General features: G+C 38.2%; 1 pseudogene; it reads left to right on the top strand.

Moving 5' to 3' along the window:
• The window catches only part of LOC124521556 (zinc finger protein RFP-like), a 40,663-nt pseudogene extending 30,994 nt beyond the window's left edge, over window positions 1-9,669 (top strand).
• Window positions 9,670-15,653: the final 5,984 nt, after the last annotated feature.

Raw genomic sequence — 15,653 nt, 5'->3', positions numbered from 1 at the left:
ATTTTAAAAAATTAAAAAAGTAATTCAGTAATAATTACTATATCATGTTAAGTCAGTATATGAAACATTATAGTCAAAATTCATATTACTATTCTCTTTTTAATATTTCTACTTCTGAAATACTATATTTTAAGATCCTTAGTTTAGGAGTATTTTAATTATTAATATATATCCATAAAAATTGATGCATATTTTAGAATTTGAATATGTTGCAAAATTATTATAATGTGGCAAATTCCATGTGCAGTATATTGCCTTAGTGTTCTACATTATTTGCAACTGCTCCCTGTAAGAAGATTACTCGTTGTGAAGACTTTAAAAAAATACTCTGTGGTTTCCATGTAACTGGAATAAAATTGCTCTTGCATTCCAATTTTATTTATTTTATTTTATTTTATTTATTTTATTATTTTATTTTTTAATGCTTATTTTTGAGAGAAAGAGAAAGTGCATGCAGGGGAAGGGAAGTGAGAGAAAGAGGGAGACACAGAAACTGAAGCAAGCTCCAGGCTCTGAGCTGTCAGCGGAACCCAATGTGGGGCTCAAACTCACAAACCAGCGAGATTATGACCTGAGCTGAAGTTAGACACTTAACTAACTGAGCCACCCAGGCACCCTGTATTACAATTTTAATGTGAGGAAACCTAAAGGTAATGTTTATGATATCTCTTATCAAATATTGTTTGGGGACAAATGTAATTAATAGTATTAGGTTATGGTAATAATAACAATAATAATATGTTGCTATATTAGTATTATACTTGGCCCATCATAAATAGCCTTAACACCTGTGAGGACTGGCAACAATGTGCTGGTTGTGAGAAGTTCACAATTTGTAAAGGGTGGTTTTGGCAACAATATAGAATGTTTTAAACTTTGCTCATTTTATTCTTAAAAGTTACATGGTACAAGCCTATTACAAGATGGTAAAGGGACAAATCTTAGGAGAAAAAGTTAGTGAATAGATTTGCATACTCTCAAAAAAATTTCATGTTTGACTAGGAAGATGGTGGCATAGGAGGACGCTGGGCTCACCGCGCGTCCTGCTGATCACTTAGATTCCACCTACACCTGCCTAAATAACCCAGAAAACCGCCAGAGGATTAGAAGAATAGAGTCTCTGGAGACAAGAGCAGACAAGAGGCCCACGGAAGAGGGTAGGAAGGGCAGTGAGGCGGTGCGCGCTCCACGAACTGGCGGAAGGGAGCCGGGGCAGAGGGACAGCACCCCGGCCAAGCAGAGCCCCTGAGTCTGGCTGGCAAAAGAAGAGGGGCCAGACGGAGTGTGTTTCCACAGCAAGCGGGACTTAGCATCTGGGAGGTCATAAGTTAACAGCTCTGCTCAGAAAGTGGGAAGGCTGGAGGACAAAGGGAGGGAGAGTTGCTGAGCCCCGGGACGACAGAGCTGTTTGGAGGGGAACAAAAGTGCTCACCAGTGCCATCTCCCTCGCCCATCTCCCAGCCAAAATCCCAAAGGGAACCAGTTTCTGCCAGGGAACTTGCTTGCACCATGCAAACACCCAAAGCTGTACTTCCACGGATCCATCCCTCCGGCGGGTCTGACTCCCTCCCCATGCCACAGGGCCCCTCCTGAAGTGGATCACCTAAGGAGAAGCGAGCTAAGCCTGCCCCTCCTGTCCCCTTGCACCTTGCCTACCCACCCCAGCTAATACACTAGATCCCCAGCACCACAAGCCTGGCTGTGTGCAAGTAGCCCAGATGGGCCACGCCACCCCACAGTGAATCCCACCCCTAGGAGAGGGAAAGAGAATGCACACACCAGTCTGACTGTGGCCCCAGCGGTGGGCTGGGGGCAGACATCAGATCTCATTGTGGCCCCGCCCACCAACATCAGTTATACACCACAGCACAGGGGAAGTGCCCTGCAGGTCCCCACCACTCCAGGGACTATCCAAAATGACCACACGGAAGAATTCCCCTCAAAAGAATCTCCAGGAAATAACAACAGCTAATGAACTGATCAAAAAGGATTTAAATGATATAACAGAAAGTGAATTTAGAATAATAGTCATAAACTTAATCACTGGGCTTGAAAACAGTATAGAGGACAGCAGAGAATCTCTTGCTACAGAGATCAAGGGACTAAGGAACCGTCAGGAGGAGCTGAAAACAGCTTTAAATGAGATGCAAAATAAAATGGAAACGTCCATGGCTCTGATTGAAGAGGCAGAGGAGAGAATAGGTGAACTAGAAGATAAAATTATGGAAAAAGAGGAAGCTGAGAAAAAGAGAGATAAAAAAAATCCAGGAGTATGAGGGGAAAATTAGAGAACTAAGTGACACACTAAAAAGAAATAATATACGCATAATTGGTATCCCAGAGGGGAAGAGAGAAGGAAAGGTGCTGAAGGGGTACTTGAAGAAATAATAGCTGAGAACTTCCCTGAACTGGGGAAGGAAAAAGGCATCGAAATCCAAGAGGCACAGAGAACTCCCTTCAGACGTAACTTGAATCGATCTTCTGCACGACATATCATAGTGAAACTGGCAAAATACAAGGATAAAGAGAAAATTCTGAAAGCAGCAAGGGATAAACGTGCCCTCACATATAAAGGGAGACCTATAAGACTCGTGACTGATCTCTCTTTTGAAACTTGGCAGGCCAGAAAGGCATGGCAGGAGATCTTCAATGTGATGAACAGAAAAAAATATGCAGCCGAGAATCCTTTATCCAGCAAGTCTGTCATTTAGAATAGAAGGAGAGATAAAGGTCTTCCCAAACAAAAGCTGAAGGAATTCGTCACCACTAAACCAGCCCTACAAGAGATCCTAAAGGGAATCCTGTGAGACAAAGTACCAGAGACATCGCTACAAGCATAAAACATACAGACATCACAATGACTCTAAACCTGTATCTTTCTATAATAATACTGAATGTACATGGATTAAATGCGCCAACCAAAAGACATAGGGTATCAGAATGGATAAAAAAACAAGACCAATCTATTTTCTGTCTACAAGAGACTCATTTTAGACCTGAGGACACCTTCAGATTGAGAGTGAGGGGATGGAGAACTATTTATCATGCTACTGGAAGCCAAAAGAAAGCTGGAGTAGCCATACTTATATCAGACAAACTAGACTTTAAATTAAAGGCTGTAACAAGAGATGAAGAAGGGCATAGATAATAATTACAGGGTCTACCCATCAGGAAGAGCTATCAATTGTAAATGTCTATGCGCTGAATACGGGAGCCCCAAATATATAAAACAATTACTCACAAACATAAGCAACCTTATTGATAAGAATGTGGTAATTGCAGGGGACTTTAACACCCCACTTACAGAAATGGATAGATCATCTAGACACACAGTCAATAAAGAAACAAGGGCCCTGAATGAGACATTGGATCAGATGGACTTGAGAGATATATTTAGAACTCTGCATCCCAAAGCAACAGAATATACTTTCTTCTCGAGTGCACATGGAACATTCTCCAAGATAGATCATATACTGGGTCACAAAACAGCCCTTCACAAGTATAGAAGAATTGAAATTATATCATGCATACTTTCAGATCACAATGCTATGAAGCTTGAAATAAACTACAGGAAAAAGTATGAAAAACCTCCAAAAGCATGGAGGTTAAAGAACACCCTCCTAAAGAATGAGTGGGTCAACCAGGCAATTAGAGAAGAAATTTAAAAATATATGGAAACAAACGAAAATGAAAATACAACAATCCAAACGCTTTGGGATGCAGTGAAGGCAGTCCTGAGAGGAAAATGCATTGCAATCCAGGCCTATCTCAAGAAACAAGAAAAATCTCAAATACAAAATCTAACAGCACACCTAAAGGAAATAGAAGCAGAAGAGCAAAGGCAGCCTAAACCCAGCAGAAGAAGAGAAATAATAAAGATCAGAGCAGAAATAAACAATATAGAATCTAAAAAAAAATGTAGAGCAGATCAACGAAACCAAGAGTTGGTTCTTTGAAAAAATAAACAAAATTGACAAACCTCTAGTCAGGCTTCTCAAAAAGAAAAGGGAGATGACCCAAATAGATAAAATCATGAATGAAAATGGAATTATTACAACCAATCCCTCAGAGATACAAACAATTATCAGGGAATACTATGAAAAATTATATGCCAACCAATTGGACAACCTGGAAGAAATGGACAAATTCCTAAACACCCACACTCTTCTAATAGGGAATAGAAAGCTTGAACAGACCCATAACCAGGGAAGAAATTGAATCGGTTACCAAAAATCTCCCAAAAAATAAGAGTCCAGGACCAGATAGCTTCCCAGGGGAGTTCTACCAGATGTTTAAAGCAGAGATAATACCTATCCTTCTCAAGCTATTCCAAGAAATAGAAAGGGAAGGAAAACTTCCAGACTCATTCTATGAAGCCAGTATTACTTTGATTCCTAAACCAGACAGAGACCCAGTAAAAAAAGAGAACTACAGGCCAATATCCCTGATGAATATGGATGCCAAAATTCTCAATAAGATACTAGCAAATCGAATTCAACAGCATATAAAACGAATTCTTCACCATGATCAAGTGAGAGTCATTCCTGGGATGCAGGGCTGGTTCAACATTCGCAAATCAATCAACGTGATACATCACATTAATAAAAGAAAAGATAAGAACCATATGATCCTCTCAATTGATGCAGAAAAGGTCTTTGACAAAACTCAGCATCCTTTCTTAATAAAAACCCTTGAGAAAGTCGAGATAGAAGGAACATACTTATTCATCATCAAAGCCATTTATGAAAAGCCCACAGCTAACATCATCCTCAATGGGGAAAAACTGAGAGCTTTTTCCCTGAGATCAGGAACACGACAGGGATGCCCACTGTCACCGCTGTTGTCTAACATAGTGTTGGAAATTCTAGCATCAGCAATCAGACAACAAAAGGAAATCAAAGACATCAAAATTGGCAAACATGAAGTCAAGCTTTCACTTTTTGCGGATGACATGATACTATACATGGAAAATCCGATAGACTCCACCAAAAGTCTTCTAGAACTGATACATGAATGCACCAAGAAGCATAAAATACCTAGGAATAAATCTAACCAAAGATGTAAAAGATCTGTATGCTGAAAACTATAGAAAGCTTATGAAGGTAATTGAAGAAGATATAAAGAAATGGAAAGACATTCCCTGCTCATGGATTGGAAGAATAAATATTGTCAAAATGTCAATACTACCCAAAGCTATCTACACATTCAATGCAATCCCAATCAAAATTGCACCAGCATTCTTCTCAAAACTAGAACAAGCAATTCTAAAATTCATATGGAACCACAAAAGGCCCCAAATAGCCAAAGCAATTTTAAAGAAGAAGACCAAAGCAGGAGGCATCACAATCCCAGACTTTAGCCTCTACTACAAAGCTGTAATCATCAAGACAGCATGGTATTGGCACAATAACAGACACATAGACCAATGGAATAGAATAGAAACCCCAGATCTAGACCCACAAACGTATGGCCAACTAATCTTTGACAAAGCAGGAAAGAACATCCAATGGAAAAAAGACAGTCTCTTTAACAAATGGTGCTGGGAGAACTGGACAGCAACATGCAGAAGGTTGAAACTAGACCACTTTCTCACACCATTCATAAAAATAAACTCAAAATGGATAAAGGACCTGAATGTGAGACAGGAAACCATCAAAACCCTAGAGGAGAAAGCAGGAAAAGACCTCTCTGACCTCAGCCGTAGCAATCTCTTACTCGACATATCCCTAAAGGCAAGGGAATTAAAAGCAAAAATGAATTACTGGGACCTTATGAAGATAAAAAGCTTCTGCACAGCAAAGGAAACAACCAACAAAACTAAAAGGCAACCAACGGAATGGGAAAAGATATTTGCAAATGACATATCGGACAAAGGGCTAGTATCCAAAATCTATAAAGAGCTCACCAAACTCCACACCCGAATAACAAATAACCCAGTGAAGAAATGGGCAGAAAACATGAATAGACACTTCTCTAAAGAAGACATCCGGATGGCCAACAGGCACATGAAAAGATGTTCAGCGTCGCTCCTTATCAGGGAAATACAAATCAAAACCACACTCAGATATCACCTCATGCAAGTCAGAGTGGCCAAAATGAACAAATCAGGAGACCATAGATGCTGACAAGGATGTGGAGAAACGGGAACCCTCTTGCACTGTTGGTGGGAATGCAAATTGGTGCAGCCACTCTGGAAAACAGTGTGGAGGTTACTCAGAAAATTAAAAATAGACCTATCCTATGACCAAGCAGTAGCACTGCTAGGAATTTACCCAAGGGATACAAGAGTACTGATGCATAGGGGCACTTGTACCCCAATGTTTATAGCAGCACTCTCAACAATAGCCAAATTGTGGAAAAAGCCTAAATGTCCATGAACGGATGAATGGATAAAGAAATTGTGGTTTATATACACAATGGAGTACTACATGGCAATGAGAAAGAACGAAATATGGCCCTTTGTAGCAACGTGGATGGAACTGGAGAGTGTGATGCTAAGTGAAATAAGCCATACAGAGAAAGACAGATACCATATGTTTTCACTCTTATGTGGATCCTGAGAAACTTAACAGAAACCCATGGGGGAGGGGAAGGAAAAAAAAAAGAGGTTAGAGCGGGAGAGAGCCAAAGCATAAGAGACTCTTAAAACTTGAGAACAAACTGAGGGTTGATGGGGGGTGGGAGGGAGGGGAGGGTGGGTGATGGGTATTGAGGAGGGCACCATTTGGGATGAGCACTGGGTGTTGTATGGAAACCATTTTGACAATAAATTTCCCATATTGAAAAAAAAAAAATAAAAAAAAAAAATTTCATGTTTGACTTTTTCAAAATTATATATATGTATATGTATACACACACACATATAGTGTTCACTGCAATGTTTTTTTAAATTTTATTTTATTTTTTAATTTACATCCAAGTTAGTTAGCATACAGTGCAACAATGATTTCAAGAGAATATTCCTTAATGCACCCATTTAGCCCATACCCCCCTTTTTTTTTTTAAATTTTTTTTTTCAACGTTTATTTTTGGGACAGAGAGAGACAGAGCATGAACGGGGGAGGGGCAGAGACAGAGGGAGACACAGAATCGGAAACAGGCTCCAGGCTCTGAGCCATCAGCCCAGAGCCCGATGCGGGGCTCGAACTCACGGACCGCGAGATCGTGACCTGGCTGAAGTCGGACGCTTAACCGACTGCGCCACCCAGGCGCCCCAGTGCGCCACCCAGGCGCCCCCATCCCCCCTTTTTGATTACAAAAGTAATACACAGTATAAAAATCAAACAATATCAAATATATAGGGGGAAAAGTAAAAGTCTCATTTCACCAAATCCCACCCCTCAGAGGCAACCATTTTAACAATTTGGAGCCTATCTATATGCACAAACACACACACACACATATATAGACATGTATAAAGAAAATAAACTTTTTCCTACTTGAACTATATATTTTATTCAATAATTTGCTTTCTTTAGTAATCATTGTAACAGAGGAATCTTTCCATATCAGTACAGATAGGTATCCCTCATTCTTTCCCAAAATTTCATAGTGTGAATATCTTAGAGAGTAATCTCCATCATGTATTAGCCCATTTCCTGTTCGTGGGCACTTAGACTATTACCATTTTTCCCCATTATCAACCATGCTGCAATGACATGTTCATACATTATCAGTTTAGAATATTGCAAAACAAATCCACTACCAAAAAGTAATGGCTATTAAACCCCAAACAGGATCCAGATAATTTGCCCTTCTTGCTTAAATGGGTGAAAAATGCATGAAGATGACTACATAAACACTATTAGGTAGCACTCTTATGATGAAGATGGAATGAAGATAATAGTGATAACTCATATTCAGTGAATACCTATGTGCCATGCATTTGACAGTTATTAATCTTTTTTACCTGTCAAAATACCCTATATATTAGTTACTACTATATTTTGTTAATTCTAAGATTCATAATTTTCATATTTTATCAGCTCTGAATTCAAGATGTGCATGAGTATATTTGGAAGTGGTTTTTCTTCCATGGTGGAACAAAAATAATACTGTGCCTTACTATTGACTGGATTTGATAATACACAGTATTATTCTCATTTCATAAAAGGGGACACTGAGACTCAGAGAATTTAAAAGTCCTGCCCAACATTTGACAGCTAGTAAATGGCAGAGATGGGATCATTACCCAGGAGGTCTGACAGGGAATTTCAAAATTATTTTTATTACATTCTTCCATAATTTCCAGTTTTTTAACTTGAATTATTTTTTCCTAACTTATGACAAATTCTGAACTCATACAAAAGTAGACAGAGTGCTAACAATGAACCTTCCATGTTCCAATCACCCAGCTTCAACAATTATCAATTTATTTTTTTCTTAACCAATTAGCCAACATTAATTATTCAGGCAAATCACAGATACCACCAAATTATTCTCCATGTCATTATTCTGATTGAATCCCTAAGACAAAGATTCTTTTTTTTTTTTCAACATTTATTTATTTTTGGGACAGAGAGAGACAGAGCATGAACGGGGGAGGGGCAGAGAGAGAGGGAGACACAGAATCGGAAACAGGCTCCAGGCTCTGAGCCATCAGCCCAGAGCCCGACGCGGGGCTCGAACTCACGGACCGTGAGATCGTGACCTGGCTGAAGTCGGACGCTTAACCGACTGCGCCACCCAGGCGCCCCCAAAGATTCTTTTAAAACATAACCATGTACTATTATCACATACAAAAATAAAAATAGTCTTAATATCATCAAATATTCAGGGTTCAGATATACCCCATTGTCATTATAAATAATGCTATAATAAATGCATTATATGTGCATGTATGAGTATGTATTTTTATTTTTATTAGTAATGGTGTTGGATGAATTCCTATAAGAATTTCAAGGTCAAGAGTAACAGGTTTCCAAGTTGTTACATAAGCCAAATTGCCATCAATAAATTGTTTTGCTAATTTACACTCTTACCAACACTGTAATTGACTGCTAGTTTTCCCAAACCCTGCACAGCATTAGACAGAAACAATCTTTTTCTGCCCTTGTCATTCTTAATATGCCATCTTGTTTTGTATTCCATATGTGTTTATTGGTTAAGTGACTTTTCAAATGTCTACTGGCCATGTGTGAAAAGGTTCTTCTGATTCTTTGTCCATTTTCCCATATTTTAACACGTTCTTTGTACCTGACAAGAAGGTTAACAGAGAACTGGCTCAGGAGCCAAATTGCTTACATTAGAATTTGGGTTCTGTAGCAACAATAAAAGGAGTGAGAGAGGAACAACAAAATAGGACTAGATTATTGTCTCTGGATCCCCTCATCTGCTGGCCCCATTCCTTGTACCAATCTTCATTCTCCCACCTCCACTCCCACCCATAGTGACTCCCTGGTAAGGTCAATGTCACTCCGGAAAAAAGTAAACCATAAAGATCTGAGTCTGAGTTTATCTTCCCTTCCTGACTCCCACCAGCTGTTCAAATCCAACTTACCCCGCAGTCGCCTTCATTCCATTGCCTGCCACTCGCCACTTCACCAAGGTCTGCGCCCTCAGCCCCAGGATCCAAACCTTCCAGCCCATACAGGCAGCCTGTCCAGAGCCTTCACCAGGGCTGTCCACTTCCTGCCATCAGCACTCTGCTCCCACAGCACCCACCGGTAGCGCAGACCCCAGCTCAAGTCAGGTTACCTGCACCTAGTTTGGGTTCAGAGGTTCCCACGTGACCTCGTTTCCCTGGCAACGGTTCCTTCCTCCTGAAGGTAACCACCTCAAGAAACCAGGGGAGAGCTTCTCTGAAAGAAAGCTTAGCCATGACGAGTGAAATGTAGACTGGCCTGCTGAAAGTTGTGTCTATTGCTATGGCAGTAAGTTGGGAAATATAAAGAATGGAAGGAATTGGAGACTTTTTACCAATGCACAGCTCTGCATTGTTAGGATTCTTAGAATGAGTATGTGTTATTTTTGTAATTAAATCAACAAAGCAAAAATAAATAATTATGAAATAAATACAAATGGATTATGTATACAGAGAAACCTTATGCTTACAGCAACTTCTGTAGCTTTAGAAATATGTAATGTTTTGGGGCGCCTGGGTGGCTCAGTTGGTTAACCTTCTGACCTCAGCTCAGGTCATGATCTCACGGTCCGCGGGTTCGAGCTCCGCATCAGGCTCTGTGCTGACAGTTCAGAGCCTGGAGCCTGCTTCTGCTTCTGTGTCTCCCTCTCTTTCTCTGCCCCTCCCCTGCTCATACTCTGTCTCTCTCCATGTCTGATAAATGAATAAACATTAAAAAAATTAAAAAAAAAGAAATATGTAATGTTTTATAAAAAGGGTCATGACAATGAGCAAATGTTAGTTCAGACTTCAAGCAGAAATAATCTTCACATGAGGGGTTTTAAAAAGCCCTCTGTTATTATCAGGGGGCCTAGGAAAACCTGATAGTCTGAGCACTTCTGTCAGAAAGGGCTAGTGTATGTTGCACATGTGTCAGAGTTAACAGAGAACCTTTGTGACTGGTCATAAAATAAAATCCCTGAGGGATGAAATACAGAAGAAAAACATGCATATTAGAAATAAGGAGACTTAGACTTTGCAAAAATAGTAAGCTCAGAGACTCTGAAGCCAAGCTACCTTGGTTAGAATCCAGTTCTGCTCTTCACTAGGCTATGAGATCTTCAGCAAGTTAAACTCTCTGTGTCTCAGTTTCTTTGTTGTAAGGATTAAATTAAAAAATGAATATTTATAAGGCATTTAAAATAATGCCTGGCAAGTGGGAAGTCCTATAGTTGTTAAATAGGTAAAATTTGGGACACAAAGAGTCAAAATGTGCTGGAACAGAACTGTTAGCCACCCTTAGTAATAGGAACCACATGACAAAGCCTTTTATTGAGTTCATTGCTGTGGCTTCAACAAAGCCTTTTGTCATTCACAGGACTTTATCACGTTTTGTCATAAAGTCCAGATTGACCAATTCCACCAGCACCAGATGGGCCCCATATGGGTATTAAAAACAATATTTGGTACTGAAGGTGGGTAAAATCAGGTAAGCATCCTCACTTATACAAATATGTTTTTATGAGTTCCATTTCTGGTTTTCTCTGTTAAAACCTTAAGCAAACACAAAATGTCCAGCCATCTTCATTCCTAAGTTGGGAGGAGTACAAGAAGGCCCTTACATGTGATGCAAATATATCATGTCTGGCACATAGTAAGATCACAAATATTTTTAAAAATCAGATCTTTAGAACAGTTTTAGGGATGTTGATACAGCCCATATTTCCTTTCTCAAAAGCTTATGGTGCTCTATAAACACGTAACAGATGTGTCCTGAACATTCTAATATAGGGACATTCCTATATGAAGCAACCCTGACCATTCCTTCATAACGATCTTAAATTTTTCAAACATGGCACCTCTGTCTCCAACTTTTTATTCCCCTCTCTTTGGAGCATAGTGACAATCATTTTATAAGGAAGATCAGGGCAGATAAAGACAAAATGCTCTCCTAAGATAAGAAGGCTTCTGTCATAGGCTCAAAAGAAGTAGGGTCTAAGTTAGTTAATGTGATGATTAGAAAGAGGGATAGGAATTTCTCAGGGACTTTCATAAGAAAATTAGCCCTTGAGGTGGGCAATGTACAGAGGTGACGATTGAGCACTTGAAATGTGACTAGCCCAAATTGAGATGGTCTGTAAATATAAAAAATATACCAGATTTCTTAGGCTAAGTACAAAAAGAGACATAAAACATTTCATTTATGAATTCCTTTTATAACAGTGGTTACAGGTTGGAATAATACATTACATATAGTAGATTAAATAAAATATGTTATTAAAATTAATTTTATTTTTTTACTTATTCACTTTTTTCATATGACTCCTAGAAAATCTAATATTGCAAGTGTGGCTCACATGTTTTTATTGGACAGCATGATTCTAGGATTTATGGTGTATTTAATTATTAATACTATAAATCAAATTTATAATTACAAAAGCAGGTAGTACACATATGCTAGAAGATATACATGCACATGCACTTTTTATTTCATTATTTCTTAATGTTTAATTTATTATTTTTGAGAGAGAAAGCATGAGCAGGGGAGGGGTAGAGAGCAAAAGGGAGACACAGGATCTGAAACAGGCTCCAGGCTCTGAGCTGTTAGCACAGAGCCCAACGTGGGGCTTGAACTCGGGAATGGCAAGATCATGACCTGAGCCAAAGTCAGACACTTAACCGAACTGAGCCACCCAGGTGCCCCATCATATGCACTTTAAAATATATTTTTATTTAATTTTCATCTCATCACTTTTAGTGTTTGTGTATGTTTTAAAATGTAATAATATAAAAGTACAGGAATGCATGTTACATATTATATATACATATATATGTATATATAACATTTTATATGTTTATAAAAATATGTGTATATGTATATGTTTATAAACATATATATGTTTATATTTTATATGTTATATATTATACATTATATATTATATTATATTATATATTATATATATTTTGTAAAAAACACTTTACATATTTACACTTTTTTATTGACAAAGGTGAAACAACCTTTTTCAACCACACAAACTAATTCTTGCTTTAGGACTTTTTCACTTATTATTCCCTCTGCCTGAAACATCTGTCTCTAGGGGTGCCTGGGTGTCTCAGTCGGTTAAGCCTCTGACTCTTGATTTTGGCTCAGGTCATGTCTCACAGTTTGTGGGATCAAGCCCCACGTCAGGCTCCATGTTGACAGTACAGAGCCTGCTTGGGATCCTCTCTCTCCTTCTCTTTCTGCCTCTTTCCCTTTCCCTTTATCTCAAAATAAATAAACTTAAAAAAAGAAACATCTGTCTCAATACCTTTGAAAAGTTAACTCCGTTTTGACATTTGTGTCTTGATTGAAATGTCATCTAGTCAGGGCTTCTCCCTAATCTTCTAACCCTATACAATCACTGTAGTCACTCTCAGTCATATTCTCTTAACACCCTATTCTATTTTCTCTTTAACAAAGCTTCTTTCTGAAAGGTTTTTGCTCATTCATTTATTTAAATAAAATCTGGAAATCAAAACCCTTCTTTTTTGTTCAACTGAACACCATTTCAGAAGAAAAAGCATAGCATGTGGAGCCAAACAGATTTGGAGCACATAGTTCAGATTAAGAAATTTAGAACCATGGGGCGCCTGGGTGGCTCAGTCGGTTGAGTGTCCGACTTCAGCTCAGGTCATGGTCTCACGGTTTGTGAGTTTGAGCCCCGTGTTGGGCTCTGTGCTGACACCTCAGAGCCTGGAGCCTGCTTTGGATTCTGTGTCTCCCTCTCTTCTGTTCCTCCCTCGCTCGCACTCTGTCTCTCTCTCTCTCTCTCTCTCTCTCAAAAATAAGAATTAAAAAAATAAAAAAAAGAAAATTTAGAACCTTTAATTTAATTTAATTTAATTTAATTTAATTTAATTATTTAACCTTGTGAGGGTGAAACTTAACCAGGTCTCTGAATGTCCTCACTAATGTGGCATAAGAGTACTTTCATCAGCAGTCCTAAGCTGTCCAAGAATGCTGGTCATGCTAATTTATCTGCACAAGAGGGAAGTGTCTTGGGTGGTTGGCATAAAGATTGCAGGGTTTGGAAAAGAGTTTTTCTCTTTTATTTTTAGTGTGAAAAAACATACTAAGTTTTGAAATACAAAAAAGACTTTGGATCCAGGTGGCTTAGATGTGGATCCCAGCTCTACTACTTAGTAGCTGTGCTATTAGATCAAGTTACTTAATCTTTCTGAGCCTCAATTTCCTCATATGTAAGATACAGATTATAATTGTGCCTATTTAATAAGTTTTTTGTGAGTAATTAGCATACATAATATAGGTATAATAATGCCTTGCCAATACGTACTGTATAAATATTGATTGAAATGAAAAATAAAAGATAGGAAAGATTGAGAAAGTTAAAAGGTAAACCAACACATTACTACATCCTCAGCCTAAATGCATGGACACTATCTCATGAAGGTATTTAAGGTAGGGAAATCTTGTGCAATTATTGTATTGTGAAGCTTGTAGGATTGTAATGTCCTTAGAAAACAATGACAGATCCCTTAGTGATATGGAGCAAGGATATTCACAACAAAAATTGGAATCCAACCTGACTAAGGTTGGGAAATTCTAATGTACTAAGCATATGTCAATAAACATCAGTTCAATGGCCAAATCTGGTGTTCAATCAGTGTATGACCAGAAAGCTAAGAATGATGTTTACATTTTAAGTGATTGAAAAGATTTAAAGAATAATATTTCATAACATATCAAAATTATATGAAATTAAAATTGCAATATCCAAAATTAAATTTTTATGGAACACAGCCACAATAATTTATTTACATATTGTCTATGGTTGTTTTCACACTACAACTTCAAAGTTGAATACTTAAACATCAGAGCAAGGTAGAAAGAGCTAGGTCCCTGTTACTATAGAGTCACCACACAGACCTTGGATGACTTAGACTATTACATTTTATTTTGGGTATTGTTATGTCAGCTAAGTAATCTGCATTATGACTTATAAAGATTACAAGCAAATTTACACAACTAATTTGGATAACTTTATATATAAACATGTTCAGAAGATATTGGTTTAAAAGTTTGCAAAGTTCTTCTGGATGCAATTTAGCCAAAATTCAGCAAAAACAAATTAGTTGTCTCTATATCATTCTCATGAGCAGCTTTGTTCCAAAGATGATAACAATGATAAGTCATACAGAGAAGGACAGATTCCATAAGTTTTCACTCTTATGTGGATCCTGAGAAACTTAACAGAAGACCATGGGGGAGGGGAAGGAAAAAAATGGTTAGAAAGGGAGGGAACCAAAACATAAGAGACTCCTAAAAACTGAGAACAAACTGAGGGTTTATGGGGGGAGGGAGGGAGGGGTGGGTGGGTGATGGGTATTGATGAGGGCACCTGTTGGGATGAGCACTGGGTGTTGTATGGAAACCAATTTGACAATAAATTTCATATTAAAAAAATAAAATAAAATAAGGAAGCTAAAAAACACAAAGATGATAACAATGACTAATGGTCTCAGATTCCTGATTAATTAATAATTTCCACCTCGTGTTGTTTTATATAAGACTAATATGCAAAATATTACATCAAAATTGTCATGAAGAAACCCAAATGCGTATGAAAATAATGGGAAAGTTACCAAAGTTATTTGCAACAATGACTCAAATAATCCCAAGCTTGCTTAAATTTATACTGGTTACTGCAAAGAAAGGCCCAAAGAGAATCACTAAAGCATATAGTAGGTATTAAGTAAATACATGATTGACCTGATTTCCCAGGGGAGTAATCCTATATGCAATAAATATAGGTGCCATGTAGTATGGGGTAGTGCCAGAGGGAAATGTTAGTTTACTATACTCACATAGCTAGCTGTGTGTGATTAATGGCTTAATCTGATGGACAGGGACAGAAAACCCATTTCCAATTCTTTATGCACCCTCTTTCCTTATCCCCTTTGGAAAGAGGCATAAGAAAATCAGTAAGCCAGTAATCAGATAAATATCAAATAAAATTAAAACCAGAAAGAAATAATGCATCAATGTATTACTTAGGTAAGTTTTAAAATAAAAGTGATCGGGGCGCCT

This window comes from Lynx rufus, unplaced genomic scaffold, assembly GCF_022079265.1.
Source record: "Lynx rufus isolate CCGP_SWC_20201006 ecotype Redwood Valley unplaced genomic scaffold, mLynRuf1.p SCAF_30, whole genome shotgun sequence".
Classification (NCBI taxonomy): Eukaryota; Metazoa; Chordata; class Mammalia; order Carnivora; family Felidae; genus Lynx; species Lynx rufus.
The sequence above is the reverse complement of the archived record's forward strand: the minus strand, read 5'-3'. Positions and strand labels throughout refer to the sequence as shown.